This window comes from Melozone crissalis, unplaced genomic scaffold (genome assembly GCF_028551555.1).
Source record: "Melozone crissalis strain CALT ecotype California unplaced genomic scaffold, PUWL_Pcris_2 ptg000035l_1, whole genome shotgun sequence".
Lineage (NCBI taxonomy): Eukaryota > Metazoa > Chordata > Aves > Passeriformes > Passerellidae > Melozone > Melozone crissalis.
This window is the reverse complement of record NW_026535813.1, coordinates 7,372,427-7,388,977: the sequence shown is the minus strand read 5'-3', so window position 1 is coordinate 7,388,977 and position 16,551 is coordinate 7,372,427. Positions and strand designations below refer to the sequence as shown.

Below are 16,551 nucleotides of genomic sequence, written 5' to 3'. Positions count from 1 at the left end.
CACAGGTTGTTTCTCTGATTCAGCTGTAGGGCCTGTTGTCTTATTGTCAGATCTAGAGACAACATTTTTCCCCTGAGGGTACAGAGTAGTGGTGAACATGGCTTGGTAGGCCTGGGGCAGGCCCCAGCACATTGCAGTGGTTTGTGTCTCTCTGGAATTGCCAAGGTGACATCACACCTCGGAGGTGCTCACAGGAGTGAGAATATATGAGAACAACAACTCTGCAGACACTAAGATCAGTGGAGAAGGAGGGGGAGAAGGTGCTTCAGGTGCCAGAGCAGTGATTCTCCTGCAGCCCATGGTGAAGTCAATGGTGAGGCAGACTGTGTCCATGCAGCCCCTGGAGATTAATGGTGGAGCAGATATTCCCTTGCAGCCCCTGGAGGACCCCATGCCAGAGCAGGTGGATGCCCAAAAGAAGGCTGTGACCCTGTGGGATGCCTTTTGCTGGAGCAGGGTCCCAGTAGGGACCTGTAGACCCATGGAGGAGCCCACACTGGAGCAGGTTTGCTGGCAAGACTAGTGACCCTATGGGGAGCCCACACTGGAGCAGGCTGTTCTTGAAGGACTGCACCCTGTGGAAGGGACCATGCTGGAGCAGTTCATGAACTATTGCCCATGGAAAGGACTCATGCTGGAGAAGTTCATGGAGGATTGTCTTCTGTGGGGGAGACCCTGTTAGGAATGGAGAGAGAGAGCTTAGACAAGTCCTGCCTTTGACTCAGATTTCTGGCAGTAGCTCTGTTTGGGGCAGTCTGCAACCCAGATTGCTCTCACTTGCAAGTTCTTAATAATGGCTGATTAGGTCTATTACAAAATGAATTATTTATTTAATAGATACAAATTTAACAGACATAAGACTTTTACAGACTATGTACTACACAGGAATAAAACAAAAAGAACTACTAGTAGATAAAATACAGTGCATGATAAAGGTACCTATATATATATATATATATATTCCTAGAGTATTATGCTTTCAAATCTTGCTAAGTGCACAACACCCCAAAAGTAAATAGAAACACTTTTTCTCATTTTTCTTTTTAAACGATACTGTAATTGATGCTCTCTGTTTCTCATTTGCTTTTTTTTTTGAAAAGTGCAAGAGCTGTCCAAAGGAGAGTGAAAAAGATGTTTTAAAGTTAGACAATTGAAATGCCATTTGTATATATGCTTTTAAGAGAAATACAGATACCTAGTAGAAAACTATCGTTTGCAAATAAGTACCTCCAGAATTTATCCCAGTTATTGATATAGATGCACTGAATTGTTTGCAAACTTAACTCTATATAAAAAGTATAAACAGTATTTGTGAGAGAGGATTAATTGCTCATAAACAGTCTCTTTTTCACAATAAAGAAGGTATTTGCTCTAAATTATTGTTGTAGTTATTTGCTTTTTTAAATTATTTTTTTCTAGATATCCCTGAAAATAATCCTATTGTACTAATGGCTCTCTAAAATTTTGTTTAAATTTTTGTTTAGCCTACACAGTGGATAAGCCAAGCAAAAGAAAATAAACCTGGGAATCTATTTTCTCATTAATCTGAATATGGTATTGGCAATTTCAGTCCTCTCAAATCAACTGCCAAGGCATTTGCAGTATTACAGAAATAAATAAAAGAGGTAAAGCAATGTCTGTAGTTTTTATCAAATCTATCAAATTTTAAATTTGGTTGGATAACTGGATCAGTAAGCTTTATGCAGAACTATACTAAATAAGTTTGTTTTTGTGGAAGTTAGTGTGGGAGAGAGAAATATGGAGCGTACATCACTGGCCTTTAAGCACTGTGGTATTTGATTTGTAAGTTCAATTTGTAATAAATGTGGTGTATTAGGAACTATAACCTGATGGATTTAAACTTCAAAATTGCTAATAGTGTGAACACTTCAGAAGGTTCACTGTTTGTTATCAGGGGTTCATAAACCTTCATATCTGGGATTACATCTAAGAACTGTATCTCCCCTCTACTTTTTACTGCGGATAGATATGAAAGTAGAAACCACAGGTGCCTATGAATCTTTGTCATTTATTCAAAGTTTTCTAAATGAATAGACATAATATTTTTTCCTTTTTTTCTGACCTCCCCCTACATTAGTGTAATCGGTCAAATTTGTCATTTATTGAGAAAGTTGATCAGCCTCGTTTAACAAAATTGACAAGAATGCAGATTGATAAGAGTGAATTTTTGAAAGCATTGAAACAAGATAGAGTGGAAGAAGAACATGAAGATGAGAATCATGCTGAGCAAGAGAAGGTAGTTTTGTTCATACCTATTGTAGATTCAGCAGTAACAGTTCTCAGACTGAACATAAGCTACATTTTATTTGGCTGTAAACAGGTCTTAAGTCATGGTCCTGATTGCTAAATGAAGGAAAGTAGTTACCTTTTGATGAATTTTTAAAAGTTGCTCCAAGTGCTACTCTTTCTTTAGTGCTTCTTAGTTTCTTTTTTTCTTTCTATAGTATCTGTTCATACATGTTAGAAACAAATGTGACTGAGATTATTAGCAACAATAAAGTACACTAACTGAATCTTTGTGAAGGGCAGTGTTTCACACCTTGGCTGTTAGTTATCTTAGAAAATAATTAATGAAAAAGCTTGGTTTTGCTTAAACAAGTTCCTTTCTAATTTGATTGTTTAGATAGCCAAAAGCTCTCTATTCTTGGTCTAGTCATAAGGGCAGTAGTTTGATTTATACATCTGTAAAGAACCTGGTTTTACTTCCTAATTCAGAACTTGAAGGTCTATAATGTGTATAATATTATGTGTCAGTTTTCTTTCTATTTGAATCAGTTTATGCAGTGCATAGCTGACACCTGAGAATATTTTTGTCAGTGCTACCAGCGACCAACAAGCCATTTAGCATAGTTATCATACATTGTCCAAGAGAAGAAATGGAATGCATTATTCAGGATGAGGTGATTCAAAGCCTGTTTGCTCTGAGTGATTTAAAGTGCAAACAAAAAAAGGAGCACAAATTATAAATCAACCAGATAAATAAAATTAGTGGTTTTGAGGAAGGGTTATTCAGATACATGAAAAAAAATACAAAACAGTGCCAGTGTGCACAGCTCATAAAAGATTTACTTTTCTGACCCTGTTCCTATATTGGGCAAAATAAAATTTGCTCTAATGGGACTGTACAACTTAGCTGTATGTGTCAGTTGGGAAATGAGGCAAAGTGAAAATTTTCCAGGATAGAAATCCATTTTAATTTAGGTGAAATGTACATTTTTTAGTTGAGTCTGTGGTTAGAAACCATAGTTATTTAGCCAGACTGCAAGGCCTAAGCTCAGTGAAGTTACTTCAGTGAAGGACAGAGATAAAGGGGAGGAGACAGAAGATGATAGAGAGAGACAGGGACTGCTGTAAGGGCAAGTCAACCTGACCTCGGAATTTTTTCTGATAAAAAGGAACTAGCGGTAAATGTCACATGAAACCCATAAAAACGAATATGTATGAACCTATTGTGAAACTGTATGCATATGTATTTGAGAGAGAGATAAAAAGAGACCTGAAGTTCTCAGAGGTATGCATGCCCTTTTAGAGAGAGCATTCTCCACATGGGTCCAGCGCTGCAATAAACAAACATACCAGCTTTACAACTTTTACAAAGTTGTGGAGTTCTTTTCTCCGCAAAACAAAAAGGTCTGTATCTTTCCATTAGGCATTTTATGGCTGCGCACCCTGAGATGGATGTTGGGGAAAATGCTGTTCATCTGTGTTTAAGAAACACACAAAATTTTGATTTAAAATTTTAAAAATCTTTAAAAATCACTGTCTTGAGCTTCAGAATTCTAAACATGAATTTGGTGAAAATTTCTGTTTCTGAAATTGTCTTGAGTTCTTAATACGTTCATGATACCTATGGTCAAATACATTCTGTTGTCCCTGATTTTCAGAAGCAGTGTGTGCATTTGGTGTTTAGTAGTGAAAATTGTAATGTCCTTGGGCAGGTGTATGTATCACGTAGCCTGGAGTTATTAAGTGCATGCATTTTCTTCCCTGCTTTTGTTGTTTCACTAACAGGTGTGAAAAGATGTTAAAGAAATCATGCAACTAATAGTTGTCCTACTTCTAACATTCATTTTAATGATCATCAATAGAAAACATGGTGTGCAACTGAGTGCATAGGGAGATAACCGTGCAACAGACATCTATGACAGGATACTGTTGATGAAATTTTAAGGCCTGCAGTGACAGATTTCACCACTGAAATAATGGGATATGATCAGCAGCAGAATCATGCTTGGAAGATATTTTCCCCTAATAGATTAAAATTTTAAAAATATTTTTATTAATTTTATTTGAGATATATATCAGATGCAGTCTTCAGGTGTATGATTTGACAGGTGAATATGTTTATTAGGTGCTTCTTATGAAATTCTTGCCCAGCATTTCTGAAGACAGCACTGTGAGTGGGAGGGGAATGATGATGGATGGTCTTGATTGTGGACTCTAAAGTATGATTTTGTACAAGTGCAGAACTGGCTGGTTGAGCAACTAACTCCTGCTTTGGATAATGCTGTTATGTGCCAAGTTTAGGGATTTCATTGTCAAAAGGGTGTTAGCTAGATAATGTTCATACTACTCTCTTTCTTTTGACAGTTGGTAAGACTTCTATTTGGTTCATTACTAAATAAGAATTACAGGTTGCTGAATGAGTAAAGTTAAAAGAAACATTTCTCATTAACAGGATTAAAGAGCTTTTAATATTTGAGTGAGCCTGAACAGTCTGCTTTCTAAATAAACTTTCTTTCTAGTTCTAATTTCATGGCTAGCAAGTTACAGTTGCTGAAACAACAGCCTGAGAAGCTGTGATGCATTTAGGGAAAGCTGAATTTAAAGAGCAGTATCCAATCTTAACTATCAAAATAATAAGTTTGAATTTTAAGATATGTTTGAAACTTTGTAGAAAAAAAATTGACACTGAGCATGGGAGTTGATTTCTACATTACTTGATTGGTGGCATAACTTAGGATTTCTGTGGTATCCAGGTATTGCAAACTCTAGAAGTATGAACAGAATTACCCCCAAAGTAGTTAGAGCATCTCCATTTAAACAATTTAAATTAAACAGAATCACTGAATTGAAGCATTTGCAGACATATACTTGTGAATGAAATCTAAATTTTGTAATAATAATAATTATTATTAACAGGATGATGAGTCCTTTAACTTGCACAACAGAAACAGTCCTCATCATGTGAGAGATATAAACCAAAACTTTGAAAATGAAATTCCACAGGGGAATGGCAATGCTCAACAGATCGTTTGGTCTTCAGCTTTCCCTCGGGCAGATGTTCTTTCAAGCTCACTTGAGGCAGAGCATAGGTATGTACTTTATTATAATATAAAGAGTGTTCCTTTATGGTAAGTGATCATGTCTTAAATTCTTAATAGTTCAGAAGTCAGAATCTGAAAACTGAGAACACATCAAATGTTTAATGAATGCTGTTAGTCTAACTCTCACACATGCACTAATTTAACATGGAATGTACTTTATACTAGACTTGTGTAGTGACATCTTAAACTTGCTTAACTAAAAATTTGATGTGTTTCATTATAAATAAATAAAGCAAACTACATAGTGATTTCATCCCTCAGATTTTGGTCTGCATGTTTAGGAAAAACAATGTGTGTAATTTTTATTTGAATTAATTGTACTTTAAAAGCTATATCTTATATAAAACTTCAGTGAGTATTTCCTCATTGTTAAAGAAAGTAATTATTTCTGTAGCTGACTACTTGATGCTGTCAGTGTATTGGGTCTGGCTGACCTGGAGTTCATTTCCCCATAGCAGCCCTCCCAGTGCTGTGCTTTGCATTGGGAGCTGGAAAGGTGCTGATAACACACCCATGTTTTGGCTGCTACTGAACAGCACTGTCACAGCATCAGGGCTGTCTTTCCAACAATTTTCCCCCAATCAAGGGGCTGGGAGTGGACGAGATCCTGGGAGGGGACACAACTAGGCCAGTTACCAAGCTGCTGGAATATGATGCAGGGGTGCTTTGAACCACCTTCCTCCACATGGCCATTGTGCACAGGGCATCCTTTGGATCTTTAGGGATATTATCACTTTTTAGATCACTGTAGCTGACTTCCAGCACTGCTAATTCTCACAAGTACTGGATACCTTTTTCTGTAGTGGTCCACTTTCCTGGGGAGTTCACAAGATCTTCCTTAAATGGATATCTTGCCCTCATGCTTGAGAGAAGCTGTCTCCAGAGGCTGCAAATTGCTCCTTTTCCAATTAGTTTTTCAATTTCCCGATCTTTAGCAAGGGATCCCAGTTGTTGGGCTTCATGACCTTCTAACTGCTCACTGTTGGCCCCATTATCCCAGTATTAAAGCAGCAAGGCAGAAATCTGCTCACCTGGATGGTGGCTGTAATTTTTTTGCAAGTCCCGAAGTTCTGATGAGGTCTGGGATCAAGTAACTTTAGTTTCCTGTTTGACTTGCCTCACTCCTCTCAATTTCTTTGAGAGGACCTGTTTCTTGATCTGGCACCTCCTCTCCTACTTCTTGTTCTTCTTGTTCTTCTTGTTCTTCTTGTTCTTCTTGTTCTTCTTCATCTTCTTCTTCTTCATCCTCCTTCATTTCTAATCAATGATATGGACTTGTAACTTACCTTATCCATTTTTTTTTTCATTACTGGAGCAATTACTGTAGTTGTTCTTTTGGTCCCTATCTCAGCTATTGTGTCCTCAAATGCAGTTTGGGTTTTGCTTCAACTACAGTCCTCTGAGAGTACTGAAGTGTCTTAATAGGCATAGACCAGGCCCCAGTACAGGGTGAGGAACTGCTGGTTTTCAGTGGGGTAGACAAGGCACCCTTCTATCAGGTGACCCCTCAGTTTGCCAGGGTTGGTTACCTGTTCAGGTGTAAAGTGCCAGGTAATGGGAGGTGAGAACTGCCCTAGGAACCTGCCCAAATTCTTCCACCCACCCTCCCAGTCAGGAACTGGATTCCACAGGGCAGATTTCAGTATCTCTTCACCTAAAGTTTGTTTTCTCTTACAGCAGGATGGCACCAGATTCCACGAACCCCATAGTGTGCAAACAGTATTAGTTAATATTATTAACAGTATTAAGCATCTTACATAAGGATGAGCAATGACCATGGGAGGCTGCATTATAAAACCATTCACATAAATCTCAGGCAGAGGGAAGTGTATTCCCCCAGTGTCCACAGAAGACAGTTCCCCCAGCATAACAAGGCCATCAATGTAAGGCAAAGCATAGAGCCATTGTTTATATTAGTATGTTCTCTAACAGCAAAATAAAGAGATAAGCAGTGCAGCTGACAAGTTCTGTATCCCGCACAGGAGCTTGCTACTCAATAACTACTATTACTATATCATGCAAGGTATATATAATTGCCTTTGTCTCATCCCTGTTTGGATGCCAAAAAAGACTGTATTGGTTAAACTTGGCTGAATGCCAGACACTCACAAAGCCTCTCCGTCACTCACCTCCACAGCTGGACAGGGGAGAGAAAATAAAATGTTCGTGACTTGAGATAAGGACAGAGAAAGATCACTCACCAAATACCGTCATGCTCAAAACAGACTCGAATTAGAGATTTTAATTGAATTTATTATACACAAAATAAGAGCAGGACACTGAGAAGTAAAATAAGACCTTAAAAACACCTTCCTCCAACCCCTTCCTCCTTCCCAGCTCTACATCCTCCCCCAGTGGTGCAGGGAGACAGGAGTGGGAGTTAAGGTCAGTTCATCACAAGTTGTTTCTGCCTCTGCTCAGGGAGAGGAGTCCTTCCCCTGCTCCAGTGTAGGGTCCCTCCTACACAGGATAGTTCTCCATGAGTCCATCCCCTGGGCAACATTTCTCCACAAACTGCTGCAGCGTTGGTCCCTTTCCTCAGGGGGCAGTCCTTCAGGCACAGCCTGCTCCAGCCTGGGTCCTTCACAGGGTCACAGGTCCTACCAGGAAACCTGCTCCAGCATGGGCTCCTCTCTCCATGGGTCCACAGGTCCCTGACAGGAGCCTGCTCCAGCACAGGCCTCCCACAAGGTCACAGCCTCCTCTCAGGCATCCACCTTCTTCACCGTGAGTCTCCTCCATGGGCTGCACATGGATCTTTGCATCCCTGTGGATTTACATGGGCTGCAGGAGCACAGCTGCCTCACCATGGTCTTCACCACGGGCTGCAGGGGAATCTCAGCTCTGGAACCTGGAGTACCTCCTGCAGAGTTGTTCCTCTCACATATTGTCACCTTGTCACCTCACTCTTCTCTGGCTGCAGTTATATCTGTGCAATCGTTTTTTTTTTTTTTTTTAAATATGTTGTCACAGAGGTGTTACCACCATTTCTGATTGGCCCAGTCTTGGCCAGTGGCACATTCATCCTGGAGCCAGCTGACATTGGCTGTGCTTGACATGGAGGAAGCTTCCAGCAGCTTTTCACAGAAGCCACCCCTGTAGCTCCCCACTACCAAAACCTAGCCATGTAAACCCAATACATTCAGTGATATCACAAGGAAATGCACTTGAAAGGGAGAAAGTAACTTCAGAAAAGGATTGAAACAATTCTAGTATCTCATAATACTAGAGAAATACTACATAGAAAAGGATTTGGGGAAGCTGGTCGACAGTCAGCTGAACATGAGCCAGCAGTGTGCCCAGGTGGCCAAGAAAGCCAATTGCATCCTGGCCTGTATCAGAAATAATGTGGCAAGCAGGACTAGGGAAGTGCCATGTACACAGTACTGGTGAGGTACCTTGAGTACTGTGTTCAGTTTTGTGCTCCTCATGACAGGAAAGACACTGAGGTGCTGAAGCCTGTCCAAAAAAGGGCAACAAAGGTGGTGAAGGGTCTGGAGCACAAGTCTTATGAAGAACGGCTGAGGGAGCTGGGGTTGTTTAGTCTGGAGAAGAGGAGGCTTAAGGGCACCTTATCAACATCTACAACTACCTGAAAGAAGGTAGTAGCCAGGTAAGGGTCAGTCTCTTCTCCTGAGTAACAAGTGACAGAATGAGAGGAAATGGCCTCAAGTGTCATCAGGGGAGGTTTAGATTGTATATGAGGAAAAAAATTCTCCATTGAAAGGGTTGTCAAGCAATGGAACAGGCTGCTCAGGAAAGTGGTGGAGTCACCATCCCTGAAGCACTCAAAAAACATGCGGATGTGGCACTTGGAGTAATGGTTTAGTGGTGAACATGGTGATGGTGTTGTGTTGATTGTGGGACTTGGTAACCTTAGAGGTGTTTTCCAACCTTAATGATTCTATGATAATAGTGACTACAGTAGCAACTGGTAGAGATTGACAATGATACTGCTGGGAAATCACAATTTCATATGGAGGTGAGCTTGTCAATGAGCTCTGTTGAATATTTACTGTTTCTGGCAACTACAGAAATGTAGTGATAGAGTAGATAGATTTTCTTTTTTCAGTGATAGATTCTACATATACAGTGGACTTGAGAACTTTTCCTTTTGTAGTACCTGCAGAGGAAACTTTCATGACCTCTTATTCCTCATGTGTATAACAAATGAAAATGTACCCTGCTCTGTTCCTTTTATTCCACCATTGGCTATGGAGACAGAAAATCTTGGCCACTAGAGGCTGCTGATTTTTGACTAGAAGATAGGAGTCAAATCTAAGTCTCATTTGTCAATTCAAATGATTTTGAGTGTCCTTCATAGGGTTTCTGGGCAAGGATCTTCCCTTGTGGTATCTCAGAGATGCTTTGTCTCCATACTATACTAGCCCTTTGGCTGAGACCTCTGCATGTATGCAGACAGATGTTATGGTGAGCCTTCTTCTGGTAAATTTAACTCAAAGTTGACCAGGTTAACTCACTGAATACTTGTGCATACATAATAACTTATAGGTACATGTTGCACAAAATATATCTTGGGCTTCCTTTCTGCTGGAGGAGTTTCCAGCATGCAGTGATTATATACTCATCCTGTTGGTGTCAAGTTTGCTAATCTGAAGATTATTTTTTTATCTAGTTCGCACTTTTAACCATTCTAGAAGGGTAATGTTTCTTTAAAGGGTCAGTAGCCTGCTAACTTTAGATTATATTGCTTAAAAGTTAGCTATTGCCCTAAATTTTATTTACATTAACAGGAGCTATGTAACTAGTCACTTTACTGTCCATAATACCGTTAACATCTTCACTTGCCTGCAGTAAAATTTTCTGCTTCAAATTGCTGTTGCTTAAAAATATCACTGAACTGCTTTGGACACTACATAATGACAAGTCTTTTTCTGTATTGATGCCTTAGAGTGGCTACCTAGAACAGAGGCTAGACAAGATTAAGAGAATAAAAGCAGGTATTTAAAGGCCTTCAATAGGTGCACCTTGGGCAGTCAAAAGCCTCTGAGAGGCTACATCCAAAATGGATGGTGGTTCACAAGTTTTTCATACAGATATAAGTTTGGTCCATTTACATATCAGGAGTTAATCCTCCAATTACAGTTTCAGGCAATGAAGTTATATACCCCCAGTTTGCTCCCATCCAACTCACTTTTGTCTATGCTTTTCAGGACCTGAGACAGTAGGGTGTCCTTGAGTCTCAGGCCTAGAGAGGAATTGTTTTGTCTGAATAAAATGGGAGAACAGTAGATGACAGGCTATAGAGATTTAGAGTTATACATTAAAGAATTGCAGGATTATAAATATATGAAAAATATGAAATCTCAAATCCTAAAGGATCAGTATGAGTATACAAATGCACATATTCTCTTAAAAGAAAGACGCTTAAGATGACTTGCATATTACTGTTTCTGGCTGTCATATTGTCCAGTTTGGTTCAAACATTACAGAGGATACACACACACACACACACACACACACACACACACACACACACACATCCTCCACACCTCCCTTCAATTCCAGGCTTTTATTACGGTTTTAACAACAGTCTTTGGTGTCATCAGTCACCTGTAGTGACTCATCCAATGCATGTCCATTGTATTTGGACCTAGATTTTTTTGCAGGGAGGGTTATGTCAAAGGGCATTTCTTGCTGACATCTGGCTAAATGGAATACCTGGTACATGACATCAACTGTGAGTTCATCTGACTTTCCTGTTTTCGTATATTCTGTTCTTCAGCTTTAAGTATCAGTTTCTTGTGTCAGTTCTGACATATACTTTGAAAACATCTTTATTTTTTTGTGAAATAACTTTAACCTTTAACATTTAAGGTCAACAGGTGTGTGTTTTGCTTGAAAAAGGTGCTAATCCTTTTGGTAAAAACTTTGCAGCAAGAAAACTTATTATCTTCATTGTTAAATGTCACGGTGTCTTCACCCTCAGATAACCTCTGTTTTCACAGTGTCTTCAGGCCTAGAACCATTTTCTTTCTGCTCAGATACTGCTGTCTCACTTTTGGCACTAGCTAAAACACTTATTATTGCATCTTTGGACATCTCAAGCTTAGTCATGAGAGGAATCTGTCTCCATTTATTTTCTTCCCCTCATCCCAAAATTTGCTCCTTGTTTTAGCCTGTCTATGCTGGAATATTAGCATCAGTTGTCAGGTAAGACTCAATTGCAAAGAAGTCTATCTTAGCTCTGACATTAGCATGTACTAGAAAAAAACTGAGACCATTGCATCCTGAATTGTGCTTTTGTCACTGAGGATCAATGCAGCTTCTCTCAAGTGCATTGCCTCCATCTCCAAACTTGATGCAGAAGATACTATGGCTCTGAGGTGAGGAAACACCTCTGATGTTTGTTTTCATGGAGGAACATCGCCAGCATTCCTACACTGCTGCTTCACCAGAGCAGTTATGAAAGGAGATATATTCTTACTTTTCCATCTGACAGAGATTTCTTATCTTAAAATGAAGGTAGTTACTTACATTCTGCTTTTTTCTTGCTTGAACTAGTGTAGCCAGGGTCATTTGATTGTACTAGTCATTTGCCCTTGGTAACTTCTTACACAAATATATTGACAACAGAAGTTGCAGCTTAATGGGTTGTAAAGTCCATAGTCCCAATATCATAGATGCTTTTAAGTGAAGTCCTGTGCATCAACAGCTGAACTTGCTGTTATGAATGGATGTGGGGGTCTAGATAAGCCCTTGCCTTTTGCCCAAGCCTCTGGCAGCAGGCAGTAGCTTTATTGAGGTGGCCAGCATCCCAAAACCCACTTTCGTTCACAAGTTCTTTAAAAATGGCTGACTCAGTCTATTATAGAATTAATTATTTATTTAATAGACAGAAAACTAACAGACATAAGATTTAAAACAAACTAATACTACACAGGAATAAGGAACAAAAAGAGAAACTACTAGTAGGTATATACAGTGCAGGGTTAAAGGTACCTATTGATGTTACACTAGTGAAGAAATAATATAACTTAGGATTCAGTGTATCTTACCATCCAGTTGTTGGTGGGGCACACATGAAGATCCTTTCCCTCAATCCCTGGGGAAGTAACCACAGAATTTGCATCCAAACTCTGGGGAGAGGTCTCCCACATTTTCAGGGTGTGTGTGTAGAAGGCTTCTGCCTCTGTGATAACTTATTATTATTGCCATTTTAATTGATGGGATGGGACCACAGTTGGGCTAAAAATGAATTATTGCTCAGATAAAAATCAGCCTCAGAGGCTGTGAGATTTAAGAGAGCAAGCAGTTGGCCATAGTTCAAGATGGTCACAAGTTATTTGTTACAAGACACTATATTAACTTTCTAATCCAATGGACAGTTGCCACAAAGTTTATTTTGCTTTTCTAACCTATCACCTTTACTTACTTCTACTGCAATGCGTATACTTTTATCCAATGGGCTACTATCACACGTACACACATGTGCTTCTATTATAACTTCTAAACTCTTAGCTTACTCTATACAGTTGCATTACTACACTATAAACCCTTCACCATCTTACCCAATACAGTTTCTTACTTACTTAAGGCATACTCTTACTTACAACCATAGAAACATAAGTTTATGATTTTCTGCTTAATGTCTGTGTACTTTATTTTTTACATCAATCCAAGCTTCTTCCAAGGCTACAGATCAAACCCTTCAGTGTCCGTGGAAGTTTTTATCTTTCCATTTCCTACAATAACTTGTGTGTCTTATATAGTTTGTAAAAGTGTCTCTTAGCCAAGAATATTTTTTTTTGTCTCTTCCTACACCTGCTTTCCAGACTAAGATGCTGATTCTTAGCTGAGGCCTGAGCCCTTTTGGCGCTAGAGATGACCCCTTGCTGGGCCTTTCAGCCTGGGCTATCTCTTTATGCACCAACTATCTGTGGTAGAGAGGAGGGGGGTAGACACCCTGCCACAATCCACCCCTGTGACTAGAGGCACTGGTTTTACCTCATGAAGTGATAGTGCAGGTATCTCTTGCCTTCATGCTATAAAAGCATCTACTTTCATATATGTGTGCACCATCATTGAGTATTTTGATATGCATTGTTTTCCTAAGTTTTATTATTTCTTGAAAATATGTCAAACATGTTATTGATATTGATAAGAAGCACCTATTATTGCTTCAGCTTATGTAACACAGATCTATGTACAAATTTGGAAAGAAAAATAAAAATTATTAGTGAAAAACTAAAATATTATAAGATATGGCATTGAGTTCAGAGTGTTTATGGTAACTGGGGACAATTCAATTAGTCTATGCAGGGTAGGTTGTTCTCCCATCCCTTGAATCTTGAAATCATAGGAGGATGAGATGCAAACCAGGAGCAAAGAAGAATTAATGGAAGTAGTTCTTCAGTTGTAGCGATTGAAGGTGTTCAATGGATGGTCAGTGACTCTTTTAATTTCCTTTTATGCTTCTGGGTGCAGTCTTCTTCTTTAGTGAATTTCAGTTTTGCTTAATGTAGTAGGTGTCAGATAATTTTACAATAGTCTAAACAAATATGCATATGTTATACAATAGTTTGTCTCAGGAGACTCGATGTAATGAAACTCAATTGTTTTAGCTTACTTATGTTTTACCTTGGAGAGGTAGGAAGAGGTAAACAAAATTGATTTAATAATCATATGAAGATTCAAGTCATATTCAGGGTGAAATCTTTCTTACCCACTGTAACAGTGTCGTGGTTTGGAATGTGAGAAAATCTAGGGAAGTAATACAAAACTTCCATGCAGTAGAAATTGTACATGCCTCTGTGAAACATGTGTAAAAGATGAAAAAAAACAGGGAAATTCCTCTTTCCCTTTGTGAAACATGCCAATCACTAGTCTTTAAAATTTTAAAAGTTTAATAGTAATAAAATGGTTATACAAATAGTAATACAATTAGAGTAATAATAATTTGGACAATTTGAATTAGGACAATATGAGACAATAGAGACAAAGAGTTACGGACATCCGGATACCTTTTTCTGGGCAGCAGGAGTCCGAAAAAAGACACCAGTTAACAAAGGATTAACCCTTAAAAGCAACAGCCTGTTGCATATTCATACACTTCATACATGATGCATAAATTCCATTCAAATAGAGGATTCTGTCTGGTCATCGTCCACTTCTTCCTCTGAATCCTAACAGCACCTTCGAGGTGGGAAGAAGCTCATTTCTTCTGATAAGAGGGCAATAAATTCTTTTTCTCTGAAAGATTTAGGTGTCCTGTGGCTGCTATCTCGCTGCAAGTCCTTTCTTTTAAAAAAAGTATCCTACATAGCATAGTTTCTATTTTAACATTTTTTATAACCTAAAACTATATTTAACACAGTACTTAAGAGAATTAATACAGCAGTACTTTCTAACGCAACACATATAAACATTCATTTTAATATTTGCGAAAAGCCAACCATAAAATACGCATTTTTCACACCCTTCTGTTATGAACAAAAATTCAGTTGATTTTTTTCTGTGAGAAAAAAGGTTACCACTACTGCTGGACTGCTGCCTGTGTTATGGTAATTACGGGTCGTTGTTGTTAATAGTTGTTTTTGTATTATAAAAGCCCTGGCTAGGGCGAGGTAATGGCCCTTCTCTGAGACAGTGAAGGGTGGGGACCTTCCCAAACAGTGAGGAGAAGAGGCCTAGAGGGGAGGGGTTATGCAAAGTGACTCCAAGACCAACATTCTTTGTGGGACCCCGACTCCAAACCCACGGAGAAAACCCCAAAAACAACGAGCCAAATAAGAGTTGAGAGACTGGAGTGATGTCTGGACGTGAGGAGCCAAGTGCTGAGCCTGCAGAGGTGCGGAACACCTTCGGAGCCTCTCGCCCTGACCATGGGAGTAGTCCCCGGAGATGAGGGTCTGCTAAGACAGCCGGCAAAAGCAGGAAGATCTTACGGGGATCATCACGCCCTAAAGGCTCTTACGAGGACTGGATCCCCCAGCTCTGCCCCTAGTGGACAGAGCTGCGCGTATCCTCCTCCTCTGAGTCGCCGTGGGAGACACGACGGGGACTGCAGCCCTGCCGAGCTGCCCAATCCTGAGCTGATCACTTTTAATAAAGGCATTAAAAAGGAGAAGAAGTCTCCTGGCCCTGTTTATTTCACTTCCAGTCAGGAGCGAAGTAACACGGCTGGGCGGCCCCTGCCACCGGGCCAAGCCTGCCGGCTCTGCCGCAGGGTTGAGTCCCCTTCACCCGGGCCGCCTGCTGACCCCCAACATCGGCTGCTGGGCAGGGAAGGGGGGGGGGGGAGGGGGGTGCTGCGGGGGCGGATGGAGCCGGCCTTGCCAACAACTGGCTGCTTGCTACAACCCCCCCCCCCCAGCCCGGGGCCCAGCCGAATCCGCCGGGCCCCGGGAGCAGCCCCAGGCTGGTGCCAGGATTTTACCCCCATATAAGTTACCCACAACCACCGGTCAGGGGGAAGGAGAAACCATCCCCACTCTCCCACCACCCCCAGCGTGCTGCTACTACTAAATACTGATCTGACTAATTCAATCCAAACCACTTCCCCAACCACAGCTCCCGCTGTCTATAACGCCCAACACAACCGGGCTCCAGGCGGGATGTTAACCCTTTTAATACTTCAAGTCTACCTCGAATAAAAACAAAACAAAACACCATAAAAACCAAAATACAAGCCTGTAAAAAAATAACATGAAAACATCATAATCAGTAAGAAGAACGTTAAGTCCCAGATAGGAAGGATAAGAAAATACCTTAATTTTGGAACTAAAATCCTCTTATAAACTATGAAGAAAAAACTCTTTTTCCTTATAACGCATAAAACTATGAGGAGATAAAAAGTTCAAATTGATATCAAACAAAAACCTCCATATTAAAATAAGCAAATATTAAAGTGAAATAAACAAAAGGGCCAGGAGACTTCTTCTCCTTTTTCAATGCCTTTATTAAAAGTGATCAGCTCAGGATTGGGTGGCTCGACGGGTCTGTAGTCTCCGTCGTCTCTCCCAAAGCGACTCAGAGGAGGAGGAGGATATACGCAGCTCTGTCCACAAGGGGCAGAGCTGGGGATCACGTCCTCGTGGGAGCCTTTAGGGCCTGCTGATCCGGTCAGATGGTACCCCTCCCACTCAGTCGGCCTGGTCTCACCGCCGGGGTCGTCTCTCATGGTCAGGGCGAGAGGGTCCAAAGGTGTTTTGCATCTCTGCAGGTTCAGCATTCGGCTCTT

At 40.3% G+C, this 16,551-nt stretch overlaps 1 pseudogene; it reads left to right on the top strand.

The window, feature by feature from the left end:
- Positions 1-481: 481 nt before the first annotated feature.
- LOC128941403 (vasculin-like) overlaps positions 482-16,551 on the top strand; it is a 53,133-nt pseudogene continuing 37,063 nt past the window's right edge.